Source organism: Mixophyes fleayi, chromosome 3 (genome assembly GCF_038048845.1).
Source record: "Mixophyes fleayi isolate aMixFle1 chromosome 3, aMixFle1.hap1, whole genome shotgun sequence".
In the NCBI taxonomy this organism is placed as follows: Eukaryota; Metazoa; Chordata; class Amphibia; order Anura; family Limnodynastidae; genus Mixophyes; species Mixophyes fleayi.
In genome coordinates this window covers 128,734,088-128,758,367 of record NC_134404.1, presented here as the reverse complement: position 1 = coordinate 128,758,367, position 24,280 = coordinate 128,734,088, and positions in this window count along the sequence as shown.

Below are 24,280 nucleotides of genomic sequence, written 5' to 3'. Positions count from 1 at the left end.
TACTGTGTGATAACAACAATAAACTTCTAGATATCCTATGGACACAGATTAACTAAAGCGGAGGTTTAGTGGTAAAACGATATTCTGCTCACATCAATTTGTATATATTGTGTTTGTTTATTTATGTCTTCGTATTACATTCACAATGAAGATACAACATGTGTTCTTTATTACAATGAAAAGGATTTTTGATAATACAGACAATCCTTCCGTTTACCCCTTCAGCTAAGTTGCCAGTAAATGTATTTCACAATTCTATTTTCTAGTTAATTATGGCCAATTCAATCTGCCTGCACAAATATTATGACTGGGCTTATTAATTCATGGTGGTTAATAGCGCTATTTCCAAGCTGAGTCCACAAAGAAGCTCCGTATCTAATTTTCTAGCCAACACCAAGGAAATAGATTTTTTTGAATTGGGGAATATGTCACACCCCAAACACTTGTAGTGCAAATTCAGAAGGATATAGTGCTGGTATATAATTATTTCAACACCAGAAAATAACTTTTTTAGAACAGGGGAATATCTGACACCCCAAGCACTTTTAGTGCAAATTCAGAAATATATAGTGCTGGTATATAATAATTTCAGCACCAGAAAATAGCTTTTTACTACAGGGGAATATGTGACACCCAACACTTGTAGTGCAAATTCAGAAAGAAATTGTGCTGATATATTACAATTTCTGCAGGCAGAAATTAGTTTATTTAGGAGGGAATATGACACCCCAAACAGTTTGTAATGTTTGGAAAAATGCCTCCTCTATACTCCTCTCTTCCTGCTCTAATAACTGCTCTAATAACTGCTCTCTCCCTGCTCTAATCTTGCGACCTAACCCTTCTCTCTCCCTCTGTCAAATGGCGCTGGATCGCTGGGGAGTCAGTCTTGCAATAATACATGTTTTTATAGAATGGCTACATCATCAGCAATAGGCAATCTATTGTTGAGCTGTAACAGGATTTTGGTACTTATGTTAAATCCTTTTCTCTGAATTCATTAGAGAACACTAACTATGATAAAATATAGGTTCAGACAGGAATATGGCACTTTATACTTTCTTAACTAAGTTTGAAACATCTCACCTTTCTATATCCCCTCCACGCAGAGAACTCAGTTATTTTGTAACCAAGCCCAACAGGAGAGAATAGAGAAAAGAAATAGAGAGAAAAACATCATTCCCTAAAACAAACTTTTCACAGGAGAACAGTGTCACACAATGGATAAAATGATCTAACGTAAGTACAAAAATCCAGTTTTATCTTTCATCCTATGGGGGACGCTAATGATGGGACTTTTCAAAAATGTCCATATGGGTGGGTATGCTTTGCAGAGTTCAATCCAAATCTAGCATCTTTTGATGAGAAAACATTAAACTTGTAAAACTTATAAATGTACCTGGAATAAAACTGGAATAAAAACCTGGAATAAAACTTGGGACCCCTCCTTGACCAATAGATTGTCCAGATAAGGTTTGTTAGCTCTTTCGGATACCAGAAGATAGGACATGACTATAATGATTTTGGTAAACATCCACGGACTTGTCACAAGGACAAAAGGCAGAGCCCAAACTTGGAAATGATAATGCCAAACTGTGAATTTGAGAAGCTCTAGTCTTACCAGAAGAGAACTTGGAAATAAGCATCTTGGATGTCCATGGATACCAGCAGCTCACCCTGTTCCATGCTGGATATGACAGATCTCAGAACCTTGAACCTGTCTACTCAACTCTGAGTCTTCAGAGTCTTGAGCTTCAAATTGGGCTAAAATTATCCTTCTAGCCTTTAGACAAAGCAGAGGTTTGCATAGAACCATATTCTCTTTTTTTCTGCCGGACTGGGATGATTGCTTGTCATTAATGTCCAAATAGCTTCCTTTAGAACCCTCTGTCTTGCTAGGTCTCTAGGAAGGCCAGTGCTGAGGGCTTGAAAGTCAGTGTAACACTTCGGTCCCGCAAGTAGTACCTGTTCCGTTACCCGCATGTCATTGGTCTGGAAACTGCCATGTTTCAGCGTCAGACAGACTTCATTCATTTCATTCAGCTATACTCAGTTCGGCACAGGTACAAATCTATTGCACTTCTGGACCTCCCTCCTTTTGTCATTGGCTGAGCATTTCTGGAGCACTATTTAAACCTCCTGGATTCACCTGTCTGATGCCTGTTCTTCAAGCTCACTTCATGTAGTCTGTGGTTCTGGTTGCCTTGCTCCTTGTGGATCTTCTGCTAGTCCAGCCTGCTCTCAGTTCGTGGCCTGTGTTAAACCATCGCTGCTCCAGTACCTATCTTACCATGTTCAGTGTACTTCATTGTGACATACCACTGTGGACTGCAACTGCCTTGGTGACTCATCGCCTGGTCTCCCCAGTTATTTCCACTTCCTCGTGTGCTCAGCACAATTCTGGTGCTGTACTCCAGCTGTTCCAGTATTCCTATCTATCACCATTGTGACAGCCTCTATTTCTCCTGGTTATACCACAGGACATCTACTCTCCTTGTGCCTTATTTGTAGCTGCCCGTGTCATCTGGCTCCTCCACATCGCTCTGCTGTACACCCACTCACAGGACCGCGACCTGCAGGTTTGATGCCGCAAATTCCATACCTCCTTGCGGGGGTTCCTAGCAAAAACCACCGGCCTGTTAGACTCCGCGCCTGTGGGTGGGCTAAGCAATGTCCAGCAGAGTCTAGGGATCAATTTCCTATAAGCCAACCGTGACAGTAAGAACAGGCCAAATGTCTGATCCCCCGGTGGAGCCTTCTGCTAAAGACCCTTTACAACTTCTGGTTTCACGCATAGAGCAACAGGATAGTATCCAACGCCAACTCTTGCAGTGTTTCCAGACTCTGACCGGTCATCTGGATATTCTACAGGCTACTCATCCAACTGTGGCTATTTTTTGTCAGGACCAGCGCTCCGCTCCTTTGACTGTATCTTCTTCATTGAGACTACCTACACCGGCAAAATTTGATGGGGACCCCAAACTTTGTCATGGTTTTATTAACCAATTTTCAATTCAGTTCGAATTACAGCCCCAAAATTTTCCTTCCGACAGGTCCAAAATAGCTTACATTATTTCTCTGTTGTCCAGTCAGGCCTTGGCATGGGTCTCTCCCCTATGGGAGCGAGAAGATCCTTTGCTCAGCAATTACCTTGTTTTCTTGGCCACCTTCCAGCGGATCTTTGACAAGCCTGGACGAGTTTCCTCAGTCTCAGCCAGCATTCTCAGACTTCGCCAAGGTACCAATACAGTCGCTCAGTACATTATAGAATTTCGTACTCTCTCCTCAGAACTGTCTTGGAATAATGACGCCTTGGTAGCAGCATTCTGGCAAGGCCTATAGGAGAAAATCAAGGATGTACTAGCATCACAAGAACTTCCTACCACATTGGATGCTATAATCTCACTTTGTAATAAAGTGGATCTAGGTTTCCGCGAAAGGTTGGCTAAGAAGGAACATCCCAACCGCTCATCCGTCAAAACTGCTCTTCATCCCCACTCAACCTCCCCTATTCTTGAAGAGCCTATGTAAATCGGGAGAACTCGGTTACCACCCAAAGAAAGAGAAAGGAGACGATTAAACAAGTTATGTATTTATTGTGGCGAATCTGGCCACTTTTTGAATTCCTGTCCTAGGAGGTCGGGAAATGCCAGACCCTAGTCTGTTCCGGGGAGGTAAGACTGAGTACATTTGAAGCCTCCTCATCCTCTGCTTGTCTTCTCACAGTCTCCATATTATGGGACTCCTCTGAAGAATTCTCCCAAGCACTGGTGGACTCAGGTGCTACAGAAAATTTTATTTCCTGGTCTCTTGTATCCCAATGTTCTATTCCAGTTGTTCCCTTGGAGACTCCTGTAACCATCACTGCCATTGACGGCTCTCAACTCCCGGGAAGTATGGTTCGCTATCAAACCAAGCCTCTCACTCTCCGTGTTGGGGTGCTGCATTCTGAAACCATCTCTTTTTTCGTGTTACCACACTCAACTACTCCCATTATCCTAGGTCTACCCTGGCTTCGGGTACATTCTCCCAGCCTGGATTGGAATACCTCTGAAGTTTTGGCATGGGGATCTCAATGCCGGTCCAATTGTCTAACTTAAGTCAAGCCGATTAAGATCCTTTCTTCTTCCACGAAAACATTTCTTCCGGGACTTCCTCCTCAATATCAAGACTTTGCGGATGTGTTTGACAAGGTCCAAAGTTTCATCAACGAGATCTTCAGAGACCTGCTCTATTCATATGTATTTGTCTACTTGGACGACATTCTCATATTTTCCCAGGATGTTCTTTCTCATCACCAACATGTCATTGAGGTTTTGTCTAGGCTGCGGAAGAACAAACTGTATTGTAAGTTAGAGAAGTGCTCATTTGAAGCTACATCCATGCCATTCTTAGGGTACATCATCTCCGGATCTGGGTTACAGATTGACCCTGAAAAGGTTCGGGCAATCTTGGATTGGCCATGTCCAGCCACCCTGAAAGCAGTGAAACGCTTCTTGGGCTTCTCTAACTATTACAGGGAATTTATCCACGGGTATTCCACCATTGTTGCTCCTATTACGGCTCTCAGGAGAAAAGGAGCCAATACCAAAGACTGGACGGAGGAGGCATTCATATTTCTGAAGCTAGCCTTCTCTTCTGCACCCATCCTCAGACAACCCAATCTTTCGCAACCCTTCTTTCTAGAGGTCGATGCTTCTGCCACTGGAGTAGGAGCGGTACTCACCCAGAAGTATCCTCCTAACAGACTCCTTTCTTGTACCTTTTTCTCCCGCAAGTTTCTACCCGCAGAAAAGAATTACACAATTGGAGATAGGGAGCTGTTGGGCATGAAGTTGGCTCTGTCAGAAAGGCGGTACCTTTTGGAGGGGGCTCAGCATGTGGTTACCATTTTTACTGACCATAAAAATTTGTTATATCTACAGTCTGCTCAGCCTCAACCCTCGCCAGGCTCGTTGGTCTCTGTTCTTCTCCCGTTTCAACCTCCATGCAACCTTTAAACCTGGCCATTTTAATTAAAAAGCAGATACACTCTCCAGGGCCTTCAGCTCTGATCTGAATTCTGATCTTCCTCCCAGTCATCCCATCCTGGATCCTAAATGTTTAATAGGACTCACTACAACCAATTCTCCTCCTCCTGGGAAAACATTTGTTCCTGTCTCTCTTCAGAAAAAACTGCTCCGCTGGTGTCATGCCTCCAGATTCTCCGGACATGCGGGGTTTCTCAAGACCTGTGAAGTAATTTCTCGCTCCTATTGGTGGCCCTCTATTCGACCAGACGTCAAAGATTTTGTAGCCGCTTGTAACGTGTGTGCCCAACACAAAAGTCCTTGTGCAAGTCCTATGGGTGCATTACAACCATTGTCCATACCCACCAAGCCCTGGACTCACATCAGTATAGATTTCGTTACTGACCTTCCATGCAGCAAAGGTTGTAATACCATTTGGGTCATTGTGGACCGCTTCTCGAAGATGGCTCATTTTGTTCCTCTCACTGGTTTGCCGTCCTCATCAGTTTTTGCTCAGCACTTTGTAAAAGAGATTTTTCGACTACACGGTTGTCCCATGAAAATTGTATCTGACAGAGGGGTTCAATTTACCTCAAAATTGTGGCGTGCCCTCTGTAAAACCCTGGCTATACAACTCAATTTTTCCTCGGCTTATCACCCACAGTCCAATTGCCAAACTGAAAGGGTAAATCAGGATCTGGAGACATTCATCAGATTATTCTCTTCCACCTCTCAAGACAATTGGGTTGACCTCCTGCCATGGGCCGAATTTGCACATAACAACCTCTTCCATGAGTCTACTGCTGCTACTCCATTCCTTATTGTTACTGGACTTCATCCGCTGCTTCCCAGGTTTTCTCCTCTCCCACCCACCCATGTTCCGGCTGTTGAAGATACCATCCGCGACTTTTCCACCATATGGTCTAAAGTAGTTGCTAATCTTAAAAAGACCTCATCACGCTATAAAACCTTTGCGGACAAGAGGCACCGAGCAGTTCCAGCACAAAGGGTGGGAGACAAGGTCTGGCTATCAACGCGAAATATTCATCTCAAAGGACCATCCATGAAGTTTGCGCCTCGTTTCATTGGACCCTATAAAATACTTTGGGTCATCAATCCAGTATCATATAAACTTCAGCTGCCCGCTTCCCTTCATATCTCTGACTCCTTCCATGTTTCTCTTCTCAAACCACTCATCATCAACAGGTTCTCTGTTCCAGTTCCACTTCTACTGTTCCTAAATTTTCTCAGCAACAAGAATTTGAAATCACACAGATCCTGGATTCCAAGGTTTCCAGAGGTTCCACCAAATACTTGGTAGATTGGAAGGGCTTTGGTCCCGAAGGACGCTCTTGGGTCAACGCTTCCGATATCCATGCTCCAGCTCTGCTCCGAAAGTTCCATGCTCAGTTCCCATGGAAGACTTCGTCTAAGCATCCAGTGGCCACTTTTAAAGGGGGGTACTGTAATGCTTCGGTCCCGCAAGTAGTACCTGTTCCGTTACCCGCATGTCATTGGTCTGGAAACTGCCATGTTCCAGCGTCAGACAGACTTCATTCATTTCATTCAGCTATACTCAGTTCGGCACAGGTGCAAATCTATTGCACTTCTGGACCTCCCTCCTTTTGTCATTGGCTGAGCATTTCTGGAGCACTATTTAAACCTCCTGGTTTCACCTGTCTGATGCCTGTTCTTCAAGCTCACTTCCTCTAGCCTGTGGTTCTGGTTCCTGCGCTCCTTGTGGATCTTCTGCTAGTCCAGCCTGCTCTCAGTTCATGGCCTGTGCTGAACCATCGCTGCTCCAGTACCCATCTAACCATCTCCAGTGTACTTCATCGTGACAGCTCCAGTTCTCTCATCGCTACTGCTCAGAGCTGCTGCTATTATTGTGACTCTTCAGCCATTGCTACGAGTTACCTTCACTACTCCAGCCTACTCTCAGTGTCCGGCTGGGTTGAACTTTTGCTGCTCCAGTACTGCTATTACCATCTCAACTGTACTACATCGCAACAGCTTCAGTTTACTCACCGCTATCACTCAGAGCCGCTATTACTGTATCTCATCTATTGTTGATACGAGTTACCTCTACCACTTCAGTTGCTCTCAGTCTCTTGCTGTATTGAACTATTGCTGTTCCAGTACTACTATACCAGCTCTCATGTACTTCATTTTGATCCTAGCCCTTTACCACTGCCTAGTTAAACCATACAGAGACTAAATTGGTCCAAGAGCGACCACAGCCGCAACATATTGACATCGCACAGGGTCGTTGCATTTTGAAGAAGCATAGTGGTCACAGACAATTGTGCTATGGAAGCATTCACCTTGGGTGGTGGTTTCCATTTATCCATGTTTACACTAGGGAAAGGATAAAAAGTCTGCAATTTACGTGATAAGTGACACGTGTTTTCTGGTTTTTCCCATGTTTAATAGTAAGTCCCCTATATGATGGGAATAAGGGAATGAAAAAACTGTTTCTTCTTCCTTTAAAATCATGTATTGTTCAGCACTGACAACTCCTTGCTGTTTTGAATGTTTAGTGCAATCTGCACTGCACTAAATTATCCACGCCCTGCTGTCTTGTGGAATCCTAAAATGAGTATGAGGAATTCTCATTGTTCAAGTGCACCACTGCCTAGCCCTCCTCCTGAGAGGACCACTCAGAGTCTAAACTTCACAGGATTGGACTGCCACAGGATTTTGATGTTTCTGAGTCATAGTTGAGGAGGCGGAATGAAGAATCCTCTCTGAAGAATAGAACACCTTAGCAAGGTTGGATTGACCTTGCTAGACATCGAGTCCCAACCAGCTCAAGGAGTCCCTGACTGAGCAGTCTCAGATGACCGGACTTGCTCGCTGAGGTTTTAGCAGTAGAGGCAGAAGGGAGGTTTTCTTTGCCTACCCCATGTAAACATGGTGAGGTGTGTGAATTCAGTTAGGCTGTCTGCAATGTGGTCTAATAAACCAGGTGGAAAAGCGCTCCGGAATTTGCTGGCGCTATATAAATAAATGTTGATGATGATGATGTGGTAGCTTGGGTACATTTTGGACAGTTTTAAAATGTAACAGATGTCTGTCCTCCAGATGTAAATCTAGATTACACCACTAATCAAACTCCCTTAATCTAATATTCCCACAGGAGAAATATAGAGGAGGAGCTGCAAGTGCTTGTGTCTGAAAGTTTGGTAGACTTTTCATTATGAGAAAAAACAGCCAAGGAGGAGGGGCTAAGCTGTCCGGGTTTTAGTCTTATAAATTCTGAGGAAATTTCACTTTAATTTTGAACACTTCTACAATGGAACCCACTACTCTCCTCCAGATCTAACTCTGGAATTGCTCCCTGTAATGAAACTTACCTTTCCATGTTTCAACGTTGGCTTCTCTATTCCGCATGTGGCACTTCTGGGTACGGGGCTCGGATTGCGCTGATAGGACACTCACATGTCACTTATTCCTGCGCTAGTCTCTGAGTGTCGTGATCGACACATCGCTGCTTTGTAAAGGGAAGTTTCCCTTTACAAGGCAGTGCCGCTTTAAATTTAAGCGCTGAAGACGCCGAACTCGCGTCCGTTGAAGAACCCGGAGCTTCATACATTTACCCCCTGGTCTCTCTCTCTCCTAAACTCTTTTCAAAAAGAGAATCTCCTTTTTACTTTTTTCTGAGAAACACTTTATTTTTCTATCTACCCTTTTAGACTCTGGAGCAGGAGGGAATTTCATTTCTGCTTCTGTAATTTCGGATTATGGTATTCTTACTATTTCCTTGGAACGTCCGGTACATTTCACAGCCACAGATGGCAGTAAGTTATCTGTGGGTTTAATTCAGTTCCAGACAGTCCTACTTACACTTTGGATTGGAGCCTTGCATAAGGAGAAGATTTTTTTACTAGTGATCCCTAGGGCAATAAATTCTTTAGTCCTAGGCCTTCCATGGCTCTGCCTCCACTATCCTACCCTGGATTGGCAATCCGCTCAAATTCTATTTTGGGGACCACAGTGCCACTCCCATTGTCTAAACAAAGTAATACCTCTCCGTTTCTCATCTGCTACGACTTTACCACACCAGTACAAGGACGTCTTTTGTGAACAGAAAGCTACCAAACATACATCTCAACATGCCTGGGATTGCGATATTGAGCTTTTCCCTGGGAAATCTATTTCTCGAGGTTGCATCTATCCCCTTTCTATTCCAGAGACACAGGCCATGTCGGAATATATTCAAGAAAATCTAAGGAGAGGCCTCAACAGGAAGTCCACCTCGCCTGCTGGCGCCGGGTTTATTTTTGTAAAGAATAAAGATGGCGGTTTTCATCCGTGCATAGATTTTCATAATCTCAATGCAATAACTGTCTATAACAGTTTCCACTGCCGCTAATCTCGGAGCTCTTCAATCGAATTAAAGGAGCCACCGTCTTTTCCAAATTAGACATAAAAGGGGCGTACAACCTTATCCGCTTTAAAGAAGGGGACGAATTGAAGATGGCCTTTAATACTCATGATGTTCATTTTAAGTATTTGGTGATGCCTTTTAGGCTATGTAATGCCTCAGCACTGTTCCAGAACTTCATGAATAAAACATCCCAGGATCTTCTTCAGTTTGTGGTCATATATCTGCATGATATCCTCATCTTCTCTAGGGATCTTCCTTCCCATAGGAGACTTGTACAGATTGTCCTTACTCGCTTCAGGAAACATTATCTTTTTTATAAATTTGAAAAATGCCTTTTTAACAAGAACAATTACCCTTTTTGGAATATATTCTCTCGGGGAGTAGCCTGCAAATAGATCCTGCTATTTTGAAAGCCATTCTGGCAAACTAGTTGCACTGACACAGAGCACACTGCTCTGTGTCAGTGCAACAAGTTTGCTGTGCCTCTAACTCCCCTGTCATTCATTATAGCTGAATTATCCTTGGATCTCCTTGTGTACCAGTTACCGCCTGTCTCACCAAGTCTGCAGAATCTCCTTGTGTACCTGTCTGCCTGATATCTGTGTAACAGTTCCTGGCTTGTCTGAATACACTCAGCCTGATATTCCTGTACCAGTTTTTAGCTTGTCTGACTACTCCCGGTCTGATATAATGTGTACCAGTTCCTGGCTTGTCTGAGTGCTCTCGGCCTGATATCCGTGTACCAGTTCCCGACTTGTCTGACTAATCTCTGCCTGACATCCATGTACCAGTTCCTGGCTTGTCTGACTACTCTCTGCTTGATATCCGTGTACCAGTTCCTGGCTTGTCTGAATACTCTCTGCCTGATATCAGTGTACCAGTTCCCGGGTTATCTGGCTAATCTCTGCCTGATATCCGTGTACCAGTTCCCGGCTTGTCTAACTACTCTCTGCCTGATATCTGTGCACCAGTTCCCGGTGTCTGATTATCCTCTACTGCATCACGTTGGTTTTGCTGCTACTCCTGCGGACACCTTTCTATACCCAGTCCAGCAGCGGTTTCTTAATTTCACTTGAGACCCCCTCCTGTGGTTCAGATCTTGTGTTACATCCTGAGGCAGTCCTGAGGGCCGCGACCTGCAGGTTCCCGGAAAGTCCATTCCGCCTTGCGGTTGCTCTTGATGAACACCGGGGAATCCGTTAGACTCCGCCCGCGCCTCTGGTCTGCCAGCGCTAATCAGGATTGATACAGGTACAGTCCCTTTATCAGACATAACAAATAAACATGAGAGAAAAATGACAGCTGCAGATCACAAGCACGAAGAAAAGTGAATCCTGCACAGACAGACACGACCCCACTAAGGTTGTGGGCAGAACCGACACAGAAACGTCTCTCATTCTAATAATACCCTCATGACAGATATAGAGGAAATGTTGGAACTGCCTGTGTCAGACAGTTTTGTCAGGATAATTTTGTGAAGAAAGGCAGTCAAGGGGGAAGTGCAAGACTGTCTAGGGTTTGGCACAACTCCCAAGGACAAAACCCTAAACATGTCCACTGTCCAGAAGATGGAACATTTTGGCAGACTATGCCTAGAGATGGGCTGACCAGGACTCCCGGATGCAGTTCCTCGAAGGGAGTGTGCATTGAAAGAGTACCTCTTCAGCCCATTCCTGGCTACCAACTCTTGCTATGAGGCTGCCTGGATGCTGCTGGATACATTTGTGAAGAATAAGTAATAGTAAATGAAGTACATAAAATCAAATCCATTGCTGCGAGAGGCAGCTGTGATGTAAAGCACCTTAATCCTGTGGGCACTTAGAAAAAAAAAGAGTTCCCTGCAGGGAGAGGATATAGAATGGGAAGGAGTTTTAGACGTTGAAGAAAATTTAAAAGGCAACAATCCTGCCTGGACCCTATACCCTATGGACCCTATACAGACCTGTATATAGACCGCCAGCGTCCCCATAGGATGTAAGAGAAAAGAAGTTTATGGAAGCTAGTTTGATAGAAACTGAAAAGTGGCATGTTGTTTAAGATTGAGCAGTCATGAGGGAATAAGAGCATAAACCGTTCTTTTGGGACCTGATGTAGAGTTGCAAGTAGATGCATTTGAGTGACATAAACATGTCTCATAGTGCAAAAATGGTGCTCTGCACATCCACATGACTTGCATCCGTATTTTGAGTTACATGTATTTTGAACTTGCCGCAGAATGAGAAGTGTCAACATGAAAGTGCAGTACAGTATGGTAGTTCAGACCACTTAACAATAACTGTTGAGATGTATCTCATTTTGAGATACACAGAGCTAGAGATGAACGGTTCGGATTTGGTGATATCCGGCAAGATCTGACATTGAGGATCTGAGGTCTACTGAGTCATGGCTCAGTTTAGCACGATAATTCGGATCTCAAAACAAGCAAAACGTCATTTCTGGGATTTATTTTTTTAGCAAAACTAGAGTTATACCATATATATATATATATATATATATATATATATATATATATATATATATATAGTCAAGTGCCATTTTAGAATGGACAGCGTGCAGGGAGAAGGTTAGCTGCAGTGCTCTGCTCTGTATATAGTGTTCAGGGTGAAGGAGGGGCATATAAACCAATAGAATTGTGTGATTATTCTCAAGCAGATCTGTATAGATCAGTCAGCTAGAATAGTTTGCTGATCAATTGCTTTTAATTTCAATCTTTCAGAGAGTTTAGATAGACTAGTGGCTACTGCTTGGTGTTAATGCATATATAATAGAAATAGTATATAGACTGAGTTAGATATAATTCTGAACTAAGTAGTATATTTAGTGGAGGAAAACAGTGTGTTTTTACTGTGGAGCAGTGTTATCTGATTAATTTTGAAAATAACTAGGTGTTTGCATGTGAGGTTCAGCAGCAGCTGCACACCCCTCAAAAAAACTATATATTCTAATATTTTATATTTTTCAATACTTGTCAATTTTGAAAGAGTCATTCTTAGACATCCATATTAAAAAATGGTGTTTGTGTGTGAAGGTCCGCAGCAGCTGCACACCCCAAAAAATCCTATACTAATCTTTTCTATTTTTCAATACTTGTATATTTTGAAAGGGTCATTCAGTGACGTCTAAACTTAAATAAGGGTGTTTGCGTATGAGGTTCAGTGGCAGAGGCACACCCCAAAGAATGCTGTATAGTCTAATATTTTCTATTTTTCAAAAATTGTCAGTTGGTAAAGGGTCTTTCAGTGACATCTTCATTTACAAAAGGGTGTTTGAATGTGAGCGTTTTTCTGGGCAATTTCGACTTTCAACGACTGCATGTAGAACATTGCAGCGGCTGCAAAAAAAATGTCATCTGCCATGCCACTAACTATAGCAAGCCCATTAGATATATTAAGTAACCAAAATTATTTAATGTAAGCTTAAGAGATAAAAATGACGAAAACCTATGCACACACTAAATTTGGAATATTACACACCATGCATTATGATGAGTGAAGAAGCAGCAACAATCAGATGTCATTAGATGGACAGAGGCAATAGCAGATATTTAGACAAGTAGATACCCAATTGTAAAGTGCTGCATAATTTGCTGTCGCTATATAAATAAAGGTTGATGATGATAGACGAAGGTGGCCTGCACCCATACTACAAAACTTCAAAGATTATGCACACAATACGTTTTGAATGTTACAGGGCATCCATCATAGACAGTGAAGCTACAGTTACAGGCATAGGTCATTGAATAGACAGTGGTATAAATGAATAGAATTAGACATTTATAAAAGTAATTAGACGAATGCCGCTCACACCCATACTACAAAACTTCACAGGCTACATAACACATTTTTCAATGGCCAGTGCATTCATTGGTAGCCAAGAGCAAGGCTTTCTTAACCTTGCCACTATTTAAATAAATGATGATGCTGAAAGACAAAGGTGGCCTGAGCATTCATAGTTAGCCAAGAGCAGGGCTTTCCTACCTTGTTTTACTTATAAGCTCTGTACAGTAATGCTGCCCTTTTGCATCAAACCAGAGGATTTGTATATATTTATGGGGAGGGAGAGCTGTAGAATCATCCCCCCGGGGGAAGCTTTGTCCAACCCTAGGGTAAAGGGGACTTCTCGAGAATTGCAGCAGGGCCTCCAAGACCGATGTCTATAAATATGGAATGTATATAAATAATATTTATGTTTTATTAGTGAGTTCTTAGAAATATGTAAAACAGACAGCTCAGATAGGCCTATCATCATTATTATCATAATCTATTTATTTATATAGCGCCACTAATTCCACAGCGGTGTATAGAGAAATCACTCACATCAGTCCCTGCCCCATTGGAGCTTATAATTTAAATCCCCTAGCAAACACACGCACAGACGAGATAGACTATGGGCAATTTATTAGCAGCCACTTAACCTACCAGCATGTTTTTGGAGTGTAGGAGGAAACCCACGCAAACAGGGGGAGAACATACAAATTCCACACAGATAAGACCATGGTCGGGAATGCCTATAGTTGGCCTTTCTATACAGTGTGTAAAACTGACATTGATGCAGGTTTGGTTGCCAAATATATCTGTCTTGATAAGACAATGTAACTGACAGTTCACATTCTGAGTAATTAAGAGGACAGAATCTAGCACTGGCAATGAATACATGTATAATTGACTGCATGATTTACGCTATGTGATGGAGTAGGTGAACCATATTGACTGGTTAATCATATAGGAGAAAGCAAATGCACCAATGGCAAATTTTACAAAAGCCTTCATTAAGACAACAATGGACAACTTCAGACAGCTGCATTAGTAGACATTTAAAAGATGATGAGAAGTCACAATGTTAAATGGTGCAAGTCAAGATGGTATTGTCCTTGGAATGAAGTAAATCTGTGCTGTAATACTTGCCTTCTGCCCTTCTGAATCAGCTTTGTCCAAACCCCAGGGTAAAGAGACTGTCCGAGACTTGCAACAGAGGTGGTGCCCAAGAAGGAGTGTAGTCACTCTGACGCCAGATTTTGGCCAATCATATGTCATGAATCGCCATGCCAGCCACGATGGCTCTACTATATCCAGATTGCGGCCACATCCCAGCCTTTACCAGGGAAACCAGGACACCTCTCAAACTGCCACTGTGTTCCGATAGTAACAGACAGCTAGGGTGCGCAGAAGGAATTAAATTATTGCTGCCTCCCAAGTGAACATGGGCTCGTGCTCTTAGCCCCATTTCTCCTATGTCCATGCTACCAGTTTCTGCTCATAAGCTTTTACTACATTGAGTTAAGTCCTGGGGCATCCAAGTACCTGTGAGTGGGTCCAATTCTACAGGAAAGGCGGCTGTTATAGGTGACCTCTCCCGCTAGTTCTAAAAGCTGTCAAAGTTGAATAATTGGATGAATTTGTTCTAAATTAATAAATATTGATTGTAATAGTACCAGGGTAAATACGCAATCGCACAGGAAAACAGAGCAAATACCCTTACATTCACACCTACATTTGTTAATGTTTCACATTTAATAAAGTTCCAATACACATTATATTATTATTATTAAAAAATTGAGATTATTTATGCAAAAATACATTTACCTTAAAAGTATTTATGGTTCAGGTCCTAAGAAATGTGTGTTGTTTGATCTTATATTAATCCACATTTTATCAGCTGGAATCTGTATCATCGGAGAAGCGATCACACATGGCGATCGCTGGTTGTGATTAGCATAATATTAATTCTCAAAACTACTCTGCTAATAGGTTAGTTTGAACCAGATTTTCGGTGGTTGCCTGCGGCAGGATACGTATACAACAGTTGGAGTGAGTGGCCTCCACCTTGGAAAAGAATCCACTTATTTGTTTTGCTAGTAGTTAGCTGACTCACATTGCTCTTTTTGTTTAAATAAAAACTGTAACCTTTTGCCAAATTTACATTGGTGTCTGTGTGGTTATTTATTTATTCATTTACAGTAGTAGTAAGTCTGAAAATCCGAAGGAGGTTTGGGTGCAATGAAAGGGAAATATCAACACTATTCAGTTTAATTATTTTTGGAATTGAATTGGAGAAAGCAAATGCAATGATGGCAATGTTACAAAATACTTCATTAAGACAGCTCACTGTCTTTGGCCAAAACTGGTAAAAATTTGGACAGCTGTGAAGGAATAATTAGAAAATAGCCTGGAAATTCATTATACTGCTATAAATAGTAATATTGGAGCAAAAACAGCTCAAAATAACATTATTTTACCTATTTTTCACAATGTTTAATTAAATCCAAATCCAAAACCATTCACAATTTTTTGGCACAGCCTGTCACAAAACCAAAACACGAATATGTTTTAGAATCAAAACCACATCCAAAAACAAAACACGGGAGTCAGCACACATCTCTACACAGAAATACCTTAGCTATAAGATATAAGTCTTGCACCTAAACTGTGTAAAAGTTTGGAGTTGACGATTATGATCGCCTGATCTGTGTCTCGGGCACATCTGAACACTAGATTTAAGGTAGAATGTTTCTCAACATGTGTGCAACTTAAGACACAAATGTGGAAACGTGAGCAGACACATCTTTGCTGTCATGCAAAAGGGGCATCTTTGCGTTCAACTCTATACTAGGCCTTTGGAGTTAATTGTGGGGTTCAGATCTATTCAAAGTTACCTGCTCATACTTTACATTTGGTATAGAACTTTAGTAATATGTGACAGATAAATTATTGCAACAACTGCACTGTACATACCTACACAGGTTCCATTCTCAAGGGTAAATCCATCATGGCAAAAGCAATCGTAGCTGCCAATGGTGTTACTACAGTTTTCATGTAGTCCACAGACAGAAGCATTTACATAACACTCATCAATATCTGAAAAATGTCAGAATGAACTTTGTATTTATATTTGACAAAAATAAAATATGAAATGAAGGTAGATAGGAAGATAGAGATGAGAAATGAGGGCTTGGTGTAGAGTTGTACTTTTACACCACAAACGTAGACGTAAATTACTCATTTATAAACAACATATATTATTTAGTGTGCAGAGCCTCATGTATATTAAGAAGCGTGCAACTCTGCATAGTACACAAAATTATTACATTTCATCAAGATATACTTATAGCGCATCCTATATTAAAAGCGTACTTACACTATGGCGGTGAGCCTTAGAAAGAAAGAAATAATAATTTTTAAAAAAGGAGCACCCCACCCACTCAAAAAGTCAAACCAGCTCTAGTGCTGACCTCACATCACTGGAAATTCCCTGGTTATAAATATTACTGAAATGACACCAAGAGCTCATTTGCAGCTGAGCTCTAAACACAGCTTGTACTGTAGCGTCTTATGATGGTAATTTATTTCGCAGAGACTTCATTGTTTCAAGAAGAAGATGCCAATAGTGCCAATCTTCTGACTTGTGAGGAAATAAAAATGCTCACTGAGGGATATGTGGGGATGTTTTTGTATGTGTTTATTTACATCTTCTTTGGTACAGTACAAGTCCCAGAGGGCCCCGGATGCCAGGGCATACTTGCAGTAGTGGTTCATCAAGTGCCAGCATATTCTGGCAACTTTGGGTGTACTAGTACTACAAGCGCCAGCATGCCAAACCACTTAAAGGCGGCATGGGCATACTAGGACCTGTAGTGCACCATGGACGAAATAAGCATTTAACTCTTTCTTTTACTTAACAAACACCCACAGCACAAGGAGTGTGAGAATAGCTCTGTTGCTATCAGTACAAGGCTGATTTTTCCTAGTGGAGGACCTGCATTTTTTCGCCCTAGGCATTTCAGCCCCATGTTGACCTTCCTGAAGCTGGTTGCTTCTATGAAAAGGAGACCCAACACTGTGCGTTTCCCTGCTAAAGTTCCAAAAAACTGGCTGGCAAAGTCTAGTACTGGTATTGTTCACTTCAGGGGGTCCCCACACTTTTCATCCCCCCGATTTTGCCCATACCAGAGGTGTATCTGCAGCTTCGTACTAATCTACATAGTACGTAAGGAGCGTTAATATACCCTTAATGCACTTGGGCCAAGCTAGCCCACCCCATTCCTCCCCTGCTCTGCATCTCTACATGCAGAGAGGTGCAATGATGAGATACTTCTTAGTCTGCATGCAGACAGTCTGCATAAAGACTGAGACGTACTCCGATATTACTGCACATGCACAGTATGGAAAAGCAATTTTGCACTTCCGATTGTCAGACTTACATCCAATTCTACTTAAGCCCCTGAATGAGGCAGTAAAGGAAAGGAGATAAATTAATAAGACATTTACAACAGCAATACGTGTGAGTGCTGTTATACTGCAATATATAATATTACATTTTATAGACCCTTACAAATCAGAGTAACTCACCTACACAATCTATCCCATCACCAGAGTATCCACTCCTGCATGTACAAGTAAAGGATCCTTCTGTGTTGGTACAGTGTGCCCAAAAGCTGCAATCTCCGCTGAAACACTCATCAATGTCTGTGCAGTTCTCACCGCCATAACCATTTTTACAGTCACACTTGTAAGAGCCAGGCGTGTTGGTACATGTCAAATGTGGGGGGCAGGAAGTATCTTCCAGACATTCATTAGTATCTGCAGTGTGCACAGACAAGAGATAATGGGGAAATAAATTGATATAAAAACAGGAGGATTTTTTTTAATAAGCAGGGAAAACAAACAACAATAATAAGAAAGAGATTGCTAAACAATCTTTTTTAACCCTTTCAATTGTTGTGATGGACTTACTTGTATGCTTGCTATTCTTTTTCCTTCAGTTTACTCCTTTCCAAAGCAATACTTGTAGGTAAATAAAGTATGTAATTTTGGAAGCACTGACTTCAGGGTATGACATGGAAGCCTTTTGGCTGAATGTTTTAAAAAAATAATTATACAGAACTTATATATACAGAATTATACACACTTATAAAGTGTACCAACAAATGCCTGTTTGTATGTGATGTGAATTATTTCTTATTTGTGTATTTCTGCAGAAATATTTTGATCCTCTAGATGAATCTTACCAGTGCAGTTGGCTCCACTGTATCCTGTCAGACACTCACATAAGTAGGACCCATTAGTATTGATACAGAGAGACTGGGTAGGACAGTTGGTCGTATTAAGGACACACTCATTGATATCTGTAAGTGCAAGGATGTATGTAGTCATTATATAAGCAGGAAAACAAATAGGGTTACATGACGGTTTGTATAAAGTGAAGTGTAAACAAATTGAGTTGTCAGTTTGTCAAGCTGAAAATAAATTAAATTACTCCTTAGAAGTGAATGAGGTAGAGAGTTATCCCTTTCTACCAATTCAAACAATCCAGAAACACGAAGAGCCTGATAAATGGGAATATAAAATACCTCAGTTAAAGATTGCCAGTTACAAAACCCACTATCCTGGGAAACCAGGAGACATGAAAGCCTTATTAATAGTCACATTTTCTTCAGGTCTTATTTAGTTAGTAGTGTTTGGAAAATTCAGATTTGTTGCCCACAGCCCTACTCTGATAAGAACACTTTTTGTAAAATATTGCAATAAAAATAACCAGTATTTATTATTGATACTGATTAAAGTCTTTTCATGTATTCATGTAAAATGTGTATGGGATGAAGAGCAAATTTAATGTAATATGCTAATTTTTTAGATCTGGAATTATAAGTGGCCTTTTTACTTTACTTGTTTACTTTGTATTACAGATGCGCATAAAACCCAATGTGGGAATGTCATCCTGTCATAACAAATGTGTATGCTTTAAAAAGCATTTTTACAAAACACACATTTATGCATTTTTGAAAGGGCTTTCAATGAAGCCCTTGATTTTTTAGGAATTTCTCTCAATAAATAAGTAATGGAGTTCATGTAAGAAACTAATTTACAGAAATACTGATCTCCCCCTTTTTTTCAAACTATTAGTATTATTTTTTTAAACAGGAGAGATTTCAAACTCTTGTTATGCAAGCCATATCCACCCTTCATCATCATCAGTTATTTATATAGCGCCACTAATTCCGCAGCATTGTACAGAGAACTCACTCACATCAGTCCATGCCCCAACAGAGCTTACAGTCATTCCCTGACACACACACAAAGACTAGGGTCAATTTGAATTCAGCCAATTAACCTACTAGTATGTTTTTGGACTGTGGGAGGAAACCAGAGTACCCGTCATCAAACCCATGCAAACACGGGGACAACATACAAACTCCACACAGATATGACCATAGTTGGGAATCAAACTCATGACCCCAGTGCTGTGAGGCAGAAGTGCTAACCACTAAGCCAGCATGCTACGCTTAAACTGCCCATGGTCTCTAGAGAAGGTATTAATGCATTCATTTCCATATGCGTAATACAAAATTTAATCTAACTGTGGCATTTGTAAATATTAATAGATTACTGATTTATTCATGTACTAGCAAATAGAAAAAACAATATCTCCTTAGACCCCCAAATGTAAGCTTTCCTTGAATCCAGGGTAAAACTGTTCCACTTACCAACACACAATAGGGATGGATCTCCATCATATCCAGGTAAACATTGGCAGATGTAATTTCCAGGTAGGTTTGTACAGTTGGCATTTTCAATACATGGAGATGTAACTATAGCACATTCATCTATGTCTGAAGGGAAGAGGAGAGATTTTGTATGCCTTTTGTTTCTGATGCTCAATGTAACACACAGAACTTACTTTATTACAGCTATTTTTGTGTAATGTGTGATGTTAGTAAGACATTGTTTTAACTATACTACATTTAACAAGCCTATAAAGGAATGAAATATGACATTACATTTATAGACACAGTGAATATGCTGCATTACCGTCACACAGGGAGCTGTTCAGTGCAGTCACCTCATAGCCTTCCTCACACCTGCAGTTGTATCCTTCCAGGGTATTGTCACAAATTTGTTGACATGTTGATGTATTGAGATAACACTCATTGATATCTAAAACATAAATGAATGTATAGTACTGAAAAGTAGATATGATACAGTTTCTAAACTATTTATACCATTGGATTTTCTTGAACATTGTGGACTAGATACTAAAATGAAATTATAACAACACCACAACTTGCCACAACAAAGATTTATATTCCTGTGTTAAAGCAATAAATATAACATTTAACATTCTTTTACAAAAATATGATATGTTACATTTCTCTCTCCAACTACTGGGTTTGCAATTTATTTGTACAATCGTATAAACTGCATAATGTTGATGCTTCTTTTTACTGCACAATAAACCTCTTTTACCCGTTAACCTTTTTACTCTAATATGAAATAACAATACAGTATCACGTTAGTGGCAAGACTTTTTGGATCCCTTGCGATCTGCATTGTTTAGTACTGTCTACCACAGAGATGTGGAGTCTAATGGGGTGATTATATTCACCAGGACCCTCGCAAGGAGTTTTGGTCTTAGCTGCTTCAGCCCTGCAGGTTGCAGATCTCCGGGCAGGCATCAATCGAGACTGGTTTGAGATGGGATATGTTTAGAACAAGTACAGGTATCTGAATCACCAGGTTAGCTGGGGAGCAGTAGACTCTGGTTTTCCAAGTTTGACAGGTGACTGCAGGTATAGGATGTCTGTATTGCCAGGTTAAGAAGGTAAGCTGCAGACTCCAAGTTTGACAAGAAGATATGACAATTTGGGAGAGGCATAGGTGCCTTAAATACCTGAGAGAGGTGAGTGGGAGGAACAACTATTCACCCTATGGCCAGGTGATAAAGGAGATAAAAGAGGGGGAAAATCCAACATAGCGCCCATCACTGAACAGACACGGCGCCTCAGCGCCAGTAGAAGAGGTGGTGACTTCCAGGTGAGCTTGTTGGACCGCGGCTGGCAGCACTGCGGGTCCAGTTCATGACAGTAACCGAACACCTTAGACTGGGTTTATTAGGAAATTTGGTATGAAAATGCTTCAGGAGGGCTGAAGAATGAACCTCACAAGAGTGGACCGAAGAGCATGCCTCTGATGCACATCCTTTCCAGTCCACTAGGTATCGGATACTACGACAAGACTTCTGAGAATCAAGAATTTGTCTTACTTCGAAATATTCTCCTTGTTATGTACTGATGGTGGAAGGTGAAGTTGATGTGGATGAAAAGCGATTAATCACTAGAGGCTTTAATAAGGAGATAAGAAAAGTGTTGGCAATGCAGTGTGAAGTTGGGAGTTTGACGGACACTGGGTTAATGACTTGGAGGATCTTAAAAGAGCCAATGAACCTAGGAGCAAACTGGAAACCTTCAGGTGGATATTCTTAGTGGAAAGCCATATTCTGTCTCCCATCTTCAGTGTTGGTGCAGCTATCTGTTTCTTATCAGCAAAAAACTTGTAATGGTTGGAGGATTTTTTGAGGACTTTGGACCAAATGGAGGTAAAGTCTTGATGTAGGGCATTGACAACAGGAACTTCAGTGGGGCTTAAAGCAGAGATCTTGGGGAGGATGGGATGGAGACCATAGACAATGGACAAAGGTGTTGCGGAAGTATATGTGGAGAAAGTATAAATTCTGATGAATGTCTCTAACTCCTGACTGACCCTTTCAGATTGGCTGTTAGATTGAGGGTGGTATGTGGAGGAGAAATTTCTGCCAGACACCCATGCACGCAAAAGATTTCATTAATAAAGATCTGAGCGAGGACAGAAGAAGAGGGAAGACATATAAGTGGGATGAAACAAGTTATTTTTGAGAATCAGTCAAGCACCACCCAGACAGTATTGAATTTCTTGCTATTAGGGAGAGCGAATAAAGAAATGGAAGTTGCTCAATCAATTTATAGGCTATAGCAGGTGTGTGAAAGGGTGGGGTTATCCTGAAAGAACAAATACTCAGAGAAATCCCCCAGCACACTGCTATAGCCAGCAACAGATCTGCTATTTCTACTGTAGATAAAAATGCAAAAGTCTCAGTTGCACACATTTGCAAATGTATGTTAATGCCACCCGCCTCTCCACGTCGCTTTTACTAATAGGGTGGTCCTAACTCTAAACAATGAGAGTCCCATATATTTGGGCCATAGATATGTGTTTTTAAATCGAGAGCCAACTTACCAAAGAGGTAACCCAGAAGCCTCCAAATATCAATCCAACGTCAGCACTCCCCCTCAGCTACTAACACCAACATGCCTCTCAGACAAATAAAGAAATGGAAGTTGCTCAATCAATTTATAGGCTATAGCAGGTGCATGAAAGGGTGGGGTTATCCTGAAAGGAACAAACACACAGAGAGATCCCCCAGCACACTGCTATAGCCAGCAACAGATCTGCTATTTCTACTGTAGATAAAAATGCAAAAGTCTCAGTTGCAAACATTTGCAAATGTATGTTAAAGCCACCCGCCTCTCCACAGCGCTTTTGCTAATAGGGTGGTCCTAACTCTAAACAATGAGAGTCCCATATATTTGGGCCATACATATGTGTTTTTAAATCGAGGGCCAACTTACCAAAGAGGTACCCCAGAAGCCTCCAAATAGCAATCCAATGCCAGCACTCCCCCTCAGCTACTGACACCAACATGCCTCACAGACAAATAAAGAAATGGAGAACGGTAATAAAGTCCATGGAGCTATAGGTCCAGGGTTTTACAGGAATAGGTAGTAGCAGAAAATGGCCACAAGGCATCTGGCGTTGGGTCTTGTGCTGGGCACATGTATCACAAAACATCCCAAATTCTCGCACATCAGAGCGGAGGGTAGGTCACCAATGACTTCTGGAGATAAGTTCTGTAGTCTTGAGTATGAACAGAAAACAGGTAAGAATGGAACCAGCGAAGAATTTTTTTACAAAGTTTTGGTGGGACAAAGGTTTTCCCAGGAGACGGAGTTAAAGGAGGTCCTACCAGGTGGAGGATAAAAATTTGGGATTTGAAATGGGATGATTCTCAGAGCCTTCCATCTCCAACTCATTGTCAAAGGCTTGAGAGGGCACCTGCCTTCTTGATCTTGAGACTGGGCTTAAAGGTGATGTGGATATCAAAGTGGGAGAAGAATAGTGACCAACGAGCCTGACATGGATTCAGGCATTGAGCAATTTGCAGGTATAATAAGTTTTTGTGATCTGTGAAGATGGTGATGGGGAACCTGGAACCTTCTAGGAGATATGTCCACTCCGTGAGGGCTAATTTCATCAGCAGTTAGATCTTTGTCACTGAGGGTGTAGTTCATCGTGGCAGGAAGGAACTATGGGGCAACAATAGGGGAATAGCCTTGAATGAATTGCTTGTAATAGTTGGCAAAGCCAAGGAATTGTTGGATTGGCTTGAGACCAACAAGTTGCGAAGAGTCTAATGGGTTGCAACCAGTCTAGAATGGCATGGACCTTTTCCTGATCCATCTGTATGCTGGAACCAGATACCAGTTAGCCGAGGAAGGGCATTTGGGTTGACTTGAAGGAACACTTTTCCACCTTGCAGAACAGATTATTTTGGCAGAGCCTAGAAGAAACCTCAGAGACTTGAAGATGATGAGAGGATAGGTCTTTAGAGAAAATTAAAATATTGTCTAGGCAAACCACCACACAGGTATAGAGGAGGTCCCTGAAGATCTCATTGACAAAGCTTTGGAAGACCGCAGGTGCATTACAGAGCCCAAAATTCATGACTAGGTACCCATAGTGCTATCTTGGGTGTTAAATGAAGTCTTCCACTGATCCCCGTTGCGATATACAGAATTATAGGCTCCCCGAAGATCTAATTTGGAGAATATTTGGACGCCCTTAATGCGATCAAAGAGCTCTGTCTCTAGAGGAATAGAATATTGTGTTTTAATGGTGATGGCATTCAGACCTTGATAATCGAATCAAGGGCGTAGGACCCATTTTCTTGTAAACATAAAAGAAACCAGCCCCGGCTGGTGATGAAGAGGGCCTGATGAATCCTTGTTGCAAATTTT